Below are 9,816 nucleotides of genomic sequence, written 5' to 3'. Positions count from 1 at the left end.
TGTTTCCTCATCTGTGGGGATGAAATACAGCCGTGAGTGGCTAAACCCAGGGGTCAGCGATGGTCCGGACCGAACCACCTCTTCCAGCCATAAGACCCACCTCCAGCAACACCAACATGGCACAGGTTGCAACCAGGTCATTTCTCCTTATTTCAACTAAAACACAGTGTAGATTTCAATGGATTTCCCATATTCCATGCTTGTCAGCTACCAACACTCATTCCAGAAGCAGACTGAGGTTTCTGGTGGCTGCACACTCAGAGCAGCCCTGCGTCAGGACCTGGTTTTGCTGTTATCTGTTAGACAACACATGGCTCAAGCTTCCTTCCCCAACTGTACTTTAATATGGAAACCTATTTTTGGAGCACAGGCATCACCTAACTACAGAAACACACGAGGCTACTGACATGCCAGCGCCGCTGCTGCGAGCTGAGCTCCAACAACTTCATGTACATGAACTGCTCCTGCATTTCTCCGGGGGTAGGAGGAAGGAGAGGAGGGGAAAGGTGTCTGAGAGCACCTGGACCCACTGATCACGGCTTCCATTGCTGGGTGCTGGGGTCCTTCCTTGGGCAATGACCCAACACTAGGGCCCGTGATAGCTGCAGGTCACTGGAAGCAAAGCCTTAGGAAAAGATCCTACCTAGAACCTGGATAAAGCCCCATTGAAACTACTCCAAAAATGAAAACCATAAAGATTTTGATAGAAAGAATAATGAATGCTTAAACATGAAGCTACGCTAACAGCCGATCCTCACACGACACATGCATACAACTCCTCTGGGGGTTTTAGAGCTTCAAAATGACAGCACAGTGGTTTAAAATTAATCAAAAGCAGCAGCTATTGCTTACAGGTCATAAAAAATAGGAGGCTGCTGCCCTCTGCTCGCACTGTGCCCTGTTAAGTGCTTGGGCTGCCTCTGTTTGCTTTCAGGAGCAGGTTTCAAGAGTTCTTACAAGAGAAGCCCCACTGAGGTCCTTAGTGAACACTGCAACTGTATTAAAGCAGTGACCCCTTTCCTTGGTCTTCTCTATTTTAAGCAGCAAAAAGCCCTGGCAAAGATGCTTTAATCAGAGTGAATCACCAACACCAGTTACTGCTGCTTTAATTATTTTCTATCCACTTATAAACTAACAAACAGCAATACTCCCACGTCCTCCCTGGAGCCTTTCCATGCTTTAATTACATCACCTCGGTTGGAGGAAGGGTCATTTGCAGCCTGTCAATTGATTTCTTGATATTCCACCTGCCATTTCCACTTAAGCTAATGAAGCCACAGGGCACACAGGGAACACTGAAGAAGTATCACTTGAATGGGGAAAAATGGTTGGAAAACCAAACTCAAACCCTTCTAGAAGCTCCAGATGTGGAAATGAACCCAAAGGTTGAACAGAAAAGGAGGTGCCAAGAGATTTCATTCAAATAAGACTGGAGAAAATGAAAACATTCCAAACCTGTGAAACTCCCCCACAGTTCAGCCACTTCCTTATGACCTTATCCCCACAGGAGAAACAGCTGAAACACAGCTACTTGTGGGCATCTCAATCAAAGCAGTCACTGGGTTTGTACCTTAATTCCACGTCAAGGATGCTTGTCCTTCTTACAGGGCCTTCCCCAGACCAACCTGACACTGGTCTTGAAGGGTCAGTTGATGGGATTCAGTGCTGCCCCTCAGGTTTCCCTTGGTTTTTAAGATAAAATCCCAAACTAGGGATGGGGTGAACCTCAGCTTAATGTGCTTGAGGAAAAAGCAATCAATTTATCAGTGAACAACAGATAAGAATGTAAGACTATTGATCTCGCTGCAAGCAAACAGTAGCCTAAAGGATACTTAAGGAAAACCCCGAGGTGCTTGTTACTGGTCTTAAATTATTTAAGCTCGATGCTTTATTTGTGCATTCTTAAAACGGGATGAATTTTCCTCCTTGCCTGAATCCCGAGGGATACAACCGCGTCTCGGGCTGAGCACCACCATGAATCCCAGCACCGCAGCCTCCAACCCTCCGGACCGATACGGAACTGCAGGGCGAGGGAATGCCCGGCTCTCGCATCCATATCCCGCACCCCCCCGCCGCAGCCCGTATCCTTCGCATCCCGCCCGAACCCAGCGCCCTGGAGCTCCACCGGTCTCTAATAGCGGGTACGGGATTGAGGGCACTCCGTGAGTGTTCCCATCCCTCCCTTTCCTCCCAAAAAAACCCTTTCAAACACCCGCTCCTCACCATTCTTCGCCCAGCCACGAAACCTGAATGAACACATCAACAACGACCCAAAGCCTTCACTCCGGGGCAATGACGCTCTCCGGCAGGTACTGAAAACTCCTCCTCTTCCTCTCCTTTCCTTCCCCTTCCCGTTTTACACCCTTCGGGGGGGGCTGATTCCCCCGCTCCAGCCGTTCCCCACCCTCCTCCCGGTTCCGGCCCCCATCCGCAGCGTTACGGAGCCCCCCCGGCTCCGGCACTCACCGCTCCGCTACCGGCCCGGCGCAAGGCGAAAGCGCGGCTGTACCGCGGGTACCACCGCCCCGGGGCGGAGCGGGGCTGCCCCGAGGGACCGGGCGGGGCCGCAGCGCCGGTACCCGCCTACCGAGAGATTACGCCCCCCCCCCACGAACGGGACCTTTCGTGCTAGGGACCTCCCCACCGGGGATGCTTCTCTCACGGGAGAGAACCCACTCCTATGGACCCCTTGTTCTGGGACCCCATCGTCTCCCAGGACCCTTCCCCTTCCATGGATCCCTACCCTGGGGACCCCTATTTCCATGAACACCCTGCTCCCATGAACCCTTGTCCTAGGGAGCCCTCCTCTGGGGATGCCTTCCTCCTGGGAACCCTCTCCCCATGGAACTCCTGTCCTAAGAACCCTCTCTTCTCACCCCCACCCCCCCCCCCCTTCCCATGGACCCCTATCCCAGGGAGCCCCTTCTCCCTGGAATCCTCTTCCATAGACCCCTGTCCTGGGGACCCCCTCTTCCTGAGACCCCTTTCTCCCATGGATCCTTAGCCCAGGGACCCTTCCTCTCAGGGACACCCTGCTTCCATGGACTCTTGTCCTGGGGACCCGTCTTTCTGGGACTTCCCCCTGTCCTCCCCAGGAAGCCAAGGAAAAAGGGTCAGAAATAAGGCCCAGGCACTGTGGGTTGGCTGGGAGCCACATGGGTACACCCAGGGCTGCTGGTTCCTGCTTGCATCCAGAAGGTCACTGGAATTTTGTTGCATTACCCAAAACACAATGAAAATGCTGCCTCGCATACAAACGCTGATCTCCTCTTGGTTACATGTGTTGGTTCCTTGGTGTCCTGAGGGTGCATGATCCCATTGAGTTATTCCCATTCCAGCGAGTGTTCCTGTCACCCTCCAGACAGGTCCTTGTCCATGACCGGCCTTTTGCTGACAAGGAGGATGCGATCAAAGCCACTGAGACATCAATTATCCCATTCCCATCCCTGCCAGTGCACTGGAACGTGCTCGTTTTCCTAAATCCCTCCTGCAAGCTGCTGGGAAAGGCTGAGCTGAAAGTGAAACCCGGAGGTGCCGTTGAGCATCTGGAGCCCTGCGTCAGAGATGCTGCATGCTCGGGAAGGGTGCAGCTCCGTGTGCTCCCTGAGGAAGGACAGCTCAGCTTCCTGCGGTTGGATGGAGCAGGGTTTAAATGCCCTTGTCCGAGTTGGTTTTGTGCACCCAGGGAGCTGCATGAGCATCACGCATGCCTGTGCTGGAGCACAGAGCTGTAACGATGGTGTGCATTCAGTATTTCACTTGGAAAACTGAGATCAGGAGATGGTGTCCTCATCCAGTAAGAAGGAAAGGGTCTCAAAGGACGGTTTAAATGAGGAGGTATCATGGCCCAAGCCCCTGTGTTCATACATCCACCTACAGTTGTGATTGGAAACGCCCCAGACGCAAGCCCCAGCCACGGTCCCAGGGCCCTCTTTAGGCACAGACCCCTATTCTGCAGCCCGAGAGCAATCCAAATCCTATGGGCTGGCATAGCAAGGTTTTGGGAAGGAGGTGCGGGGAGAAGGTTTTTGGGGAGGAGGTTTTAGACACAAGGTTTTGGAGACAAAGTTGCTTCCACCAGGTGTCCCCCGAGAGCGGCAGTGGTGGGTCCAGACTTCTTCATATATCCCCATACAAAACATGATCAAATCCCACCTGGTCACCTTGTTTTATGCCTTCTTTTAGGGGGAAAAGAATTAAAACGAAAAGCCATCAGCAAGGCTTGCTTTAACTGGAAAAGCTCTTTTCTTCATCAGTTTCCACCTTAACAAAGAGCACGAGATAAAAGCACTCTCATTAAATAATGCCTTTTAGTTTTGCCTAATGAATGCTGCATAAACACAATGGCATAACTTCAGCTTCTATAAAAAAAAAAAAAAAACTTTTTATCTTCATCCATCTAGCATTAAACAGAACAGAGGCCTGTCTGGGGCTGGATTCTTCTGGTCACTTTGATGTTGGTTGTGGTCTCTGTTTCTACTTGAAAAGTTTTAACTGCTCTTATTCATGTTCTACCTGCAAAGTTTGGAACTCCCTGGGTATTTTAGCACTACCTCCCTCCTTCATCGGTCCACGGCTCAGCTCACCTCGAGCCCCATCCTTCCAGGGAAGAGCCTGGAACAGCAATAACCCCCTCAGCACAGTTCATAGAATCCCATAGACTGGTTTGGGTTAAAGGGACCTTAAGGCTCATCCAGTTCCAATCCTGCCACATCACTCTCACAGTTCACAGCGAGGTGCTCAGAACATCAGGCTATGTCCAATGGGAAGATAACATCACCTACAACACATCTTAGTGCCAGATGATGGGACACTCATGGCACTGGTGCTGCTTGCATCTCCAGAGCCACCGAGCTCATGCACAGCAGCATCAGTACAAGAGACAAAACCAACTGGCACAATGGGGAGAGAGCCTCCACAGAGCATCACCTAAAGCACTGCAATGCTTTTCATCTTCAAAATACACCAAAACCACTGCCTAATTAATTTTTACAACAGCCCTGCATACTCAGATGCCTTAAACATGATCTCCATTTGCAGATCTAAAAAGCCAAGGGTGATGTAATTTGTTCAAGGCCAGGAGGAGCCTGTAGCTGGGGTAGGGATGGGTACTGCGGCACGAGAAACCTGCCCAGCTTAGCTTCTGAGCAGAGAACTTTGAAGACAAAAGAAGCAATTTCACCTCTTTAACTGGAATAAAGATCTAAGGAACTACACCCAGTGCACCACGTGCAACAGAGCTCCGTGAATGGCTGTGCAAAGGTTTGGTAGATACAGACGACAGGATTTTCCTTATGGAAACTTATATCTGCTTATAATGGGAATCAGGACCAATGGGGAAAGGCCCATTTGTGCAGCAGGGTCTTTCCATCTGCATCCAAGCCAATCATAAACCAAGCCAGCACCTGGCAAAACGTTTACACATCTATTTGTAAGTTGGGGATGTTTCTTCCAGGAGCTCAGTATAAACACGCTGCAGCTGGAGGGGTTGTTGTTTAAAGTATGTGAGTTTGAGGACAAAAGGTAAAATAACAAAGCAAAGGAAACGTAACTTTCTTAATAGCATCAATGGAGAACAGCAGGGTGATGTGTGGGTCCAACAAACCCAAGTGGGTGCTGGTGATACAGGCTGGGGACTTTCACACCAGACAGCAGAAGCTGTCCTTTGGCTGTAGGGCAGTCCCAACACTGTCTTCACACCCACAGTGTCTGCAGCTTCCAGGCACCCAACACCTATGGTGGTGATGCTAGTGCCAGAGTTGTGCTGCATCCTCAGCATGCTTCTGCTCCATGTGTGTGAGCAGAGCTCCAGTTTGGAACAGGAAATTCAGAGCTTTAAAGAAACTTGAACATCTGAACTCCATCATTTGCTGATGCTTATCCCAGCAAGTCTCCACTTTGTTTTCTGTACCCAAATCACCGACAGCTCATGCCAAAGCAGTGGGAATTTTTTCCAGTCCTCATCACTGATGGATCTGCAGCATATTGGGAGCTTGGAAGCTGCAGTGGCACATGCAGAATGGCACATCTTCCCTGCCAGTCTGGATGGCCATTTCTGCCGCTTTCTTTTTCAAGCATCTCCTTACAGAAGTATTTCATACAGAAAAGAAAGCTGTGCAGAAGCACTCACGTAAGGAATTCAGTAACCAGGATATTATGGCAACACAGTTCAATGCACTGCACTTGCCATGCATTAATTCGTTGTCTTTCAGAAAGAAAATGTGATTAACTGTATTTCCTCTTCTTAAGTAGGCAGAGACACAGCTTTTCAAGAGGAAAGAGGAAAAACAAAGTCAGCATTAAAATCACAAAGGACCATTTCCATATACTTCAGTAGCATCCCTGCTCATCCTGATGCGCAAAACCTGCTACCACCAGGACGTGGAACAGAGCGAGAGGGAGATGCCCACATCAGAACAGGCTCTATTTTTTGCAAGCAAATATAGGAAACCAAATTCTTCCCATCACCCTTTCCTGTGCCGAGAGGTGAGAACCTGTGCAGTACTGAGCGAATGAATAAATGGCCAAAGCTGGAGCGTTATTCCCAAGTTTCACTTGGGTGGATGTGGCCCTTTCTGTTGCAGCTGGGAAGCTGCTCCTGCTCCGATGGCTCTGCCTCTTTCTGCAGAGAGCTTGCAAGGAACCCAGGAATGCTGGAAGGATTTTGCCCAGTGATGCAGAAGCTTCAGGTGAGCAGCTGCTCTTTCACTGCTCCACTTTCTACCAAAGCTCTGCACAGCCCTGTGAGAACCAAAGGCCACCACGTGAATTGCTCAGATCCAAATGCAGATAAACCCAAATGATTCCTTGTTTTCCTTTGGACTTACCACCTGCTTATTAACTGACTGGAGTCCTGCCTCTGGCCCACTCCTTGTTACTGCTTAGATCCATTTTCCTCATGCAAAGCACTGGCTGTGCCTCTTTACTGCAGATGCTCTCCTGACCCTGGGCATGTCACTGTTGCAGAGGAACTGGGTGACCACAGCCCAAGGGCTGCTTATGGTCGAGCCCTTGGCACACTCTTCCTTCTGCATCTAGGAGTACTGCTGCTTTATAAACAGAAATAACACAAGAAACGGCATTTATACTGTAAATCAGAGATGTTCTCGTCACACAAAGGGCACAGTTGTTTTCACCCAGCACAGGGCTCCTCCCGCATCCAAACCAGGGGCTGCAAGTCATCTGAGGCCAGTTCTCTCGATGCTGAGCATCAACAGCAGGTTTCCAGCCTCGTGCCAGCAGCCTGCCTTCCCTCTGCTGAGGGTCTGCATTGAAGAGCTGCTCTTTTCTTTCTTCGAGGGATCATTATTAGAGGCTGTGCCGGGCAGAACCAAATCACAGGCGAGAAGACCGAGTCTCCCATTGTGCGCTGCTTCTATTTGGAGACAGCAGCTCCCGAGCGCCTGGCACTTCAGCAGAGCACAGGCAGGGAGGACAAAGCCACAGTTATGTACTTGTGCCTCTTCTCATTAGGGTGAGTTTTGCTGGGCTATGAGGCAGCGCGCGGCACCATCCGTCATTAGGAGCATCAGAGGTGCCAAGCAGGAACCGCTGCTGCTTCCCTGCTTGCTTCTCCTGCTATGCATCCGTCCAGACTGAAACAAAATCAAGCTGTTGTAAAAGCAGGCTGTCCCGAATATTTCCCTTTCATTAACCAGAAAAGTTGGCACCAACAGCTAACTCAGTCTCAGAAATCAGGTACCTTTGTCTGTAAGTATTACTCCACCATATACAGCAGAGACAATCATAGAATCACAGAACGGTTCAGGTTTGGAAGGGACCTTTAATCTCAATCTCCTCTCTGTCAGGTTAAAGCCATTCCCCCTTGTCCTGTCCTTACAGGCCCTTGTCAGAAGTCTCCCAATAGCTTATAAGAACACAGAACAGGCTTTAAAGAAGAGATATACTCCATATTTACTGGAAACGACGTGCTTGCATCAATAAACCTCTATATAAGCACAGGGGTGATGCATTTGCATCATCTAACGCGAGAGCCCAGATCCTCTGCCAGCAAAGCCCTTCAGCAGTAATTCACAGCACCTAATTTAGCCACCTGCCTCTCTCTGTGAGCTAGGAGGAGATGAAAATAAACCCTGCAAAACCCAACTTCCTTCAGGGTTTACTGCTCGAGGTCTGCAGCTGTGCCCACTGCGAAGGGAGCTCTGCCACCACCAAAGCCACCAGCTCTTTGCCACCCAAAACTTCCCACTATTCAGAAGCAAGGCACAAGTATCAAATACAGGCCAGTAATAGGAATTTATAAAGAAAAGGGGTTAAACCCCTTCTGAGAACAGCAGCATTTTGCACCTCTATAAACAGTAAGGCGAAATGGAAGCTCATTAGGAGTCAGATTTGCTCATAGCACGCAAGGCTCTGTGCCCTTACCCACCTTCTAGAATAACATTCAAACTGGCTCAAAATAAGATTTCATAAAAGAAATTTCAATCTTGACCTAAGACTTGGCACCCGGAGACTTTCAGCCCAGAATAGACTTTTATGGGAAGTCAGAAACCTCTGGAAAAAAACAAGTTTGCAACAGACTCTTGAACAACAGCAGTGCCAGGGGTACAAGGATAATATATACACTGCGTGCAATGTGTATAGAATACTACAATCACAGCCACATCAGTACAAACAGATATTCATTCTGGCCGTGAATGATACCTCGTGTTGATAGAAAAAAGAACCAAAATGCCTATTTTAAATCAGCAGAGTTTGGAGGGAGGAAAAAGAACCAAAAGACCTATTTTAAAGCAGTTTGGAGGGGGAAATGTGCCCATTGCTAATGGGGAGATGGCAGAAAGTAGGTATTTTCCATCAGCGCTGCTGTTGCCCCGATCCAGCAGCCATCAAACACTTGCCCACCATCAGCTGTGCTCCCTTCCCAGTGAATTTTGCTGCACGGATTATGACATACAATTTCTTGCTCTGAAAAAGCACCGTGCCTTTGTATTGCAGTGTGCTCTGGGTATACATGTCATTGAAAGAAAATTATGCTTCCTGCTGCCAGCCCAACACAAATATCCCTCCAGACAGAGGCCTCTACCTGTCCTTATTTAGCACTGCTTTTCTCAGAATTGCGCTTTTGGAGCTGCTCAACCTCAGTGAACCATTTCTGCAGTGGATTCCTCCTCCTCCTCCTTCCTCTCCCTGGCTGCTGGGAAGGCGTCAGCCCTGAATATCTGAGCTCCTCATTGACTGGTTAGAGTTGGAAGAGACCTTAAAGCTCCTCCAGCTCCATCCCCTGCCACAGGCAGGGACCCCTTCCACTGGAGCAGGATGCTCCAAGCCCCTGTGTCCAACCTGGCCTTGAACACTGCCAGGGATGGGGCAGCCACAGCTTCTCTGGGCACCCTGTGCCAGTGCCTCAGCACCCTCACAGGGAAGAGCTTCTGTCTAAGAGCTCAGGTCAGTCTCCCCTCTGGCAGGTTAAAGCCATTCCCCTTGGCCTGTCCTTACAGGCCCTTGTCCAAAGCCCCTCTCCAGCTTTCCTGTAGCCCCTTTAGGCACTGGAGCTGCTCTAAGGTCTCCCCTTAAGGAGCCTTCTCCAGGCTGAACCAGCCCAGCTCTCTCAGCCTGACCCCACAGCAGAGATGCTCCAACCCTCGCAGCATCTTCATGGCCCCATCTGGACTCACTTGAGCAGGTCCACATCTTCCTCCAACCCCCGGGACGGTTGGGACACTCTGTGCATCCATATTCAAGGCAGAGCTTTTGCTGTGCAAAGGCAAACCCCCTGCAAAGCAACACAGGGCTCCTGGCCACCTTTATGGCATCTGAGCCCTCCCGATGCCGGTGTTTACACCGAGGCATCCA

The 9,816-nt window shown here is 50.0% G+C and overlaps 1 long non-coding RNA gene across 1 annotated transcript in view; it reads left to right on the top strand.

Annotated features, from left to right (window-relative positions):
• Positions 1 to 9,816, top strand: part of LOC133270244 (uncharacterized) — a 255,012-nt gene that overhangs the window by 19,406 nt on the left and 225,790 nt on the right. The gene's annotated exons all lie outside the window — the stretch shown is intronic.

This window comes from Pezoporus flaviventris, unplaced genomic scaffold (genome assembly GCF_033815535.1).
Source record: "Pezoporus flaviventris isolate CSIRO_AGI_PZ_B2104156 unplaced genomic scaffold, CSIRO_AGI_Pfla_v1 ptg000020l, whole genome shotgun sequence".
Taxonomy (NCBI): Eukaryota; Metazoa; Chordata; class Aves; order Psittaciformes; family Psittacidae; genus Pezoporus; species Pezoporus flaviventris.
This window is presented reverse-complemented; position numbering and strand designations above follow the sequence as displayed.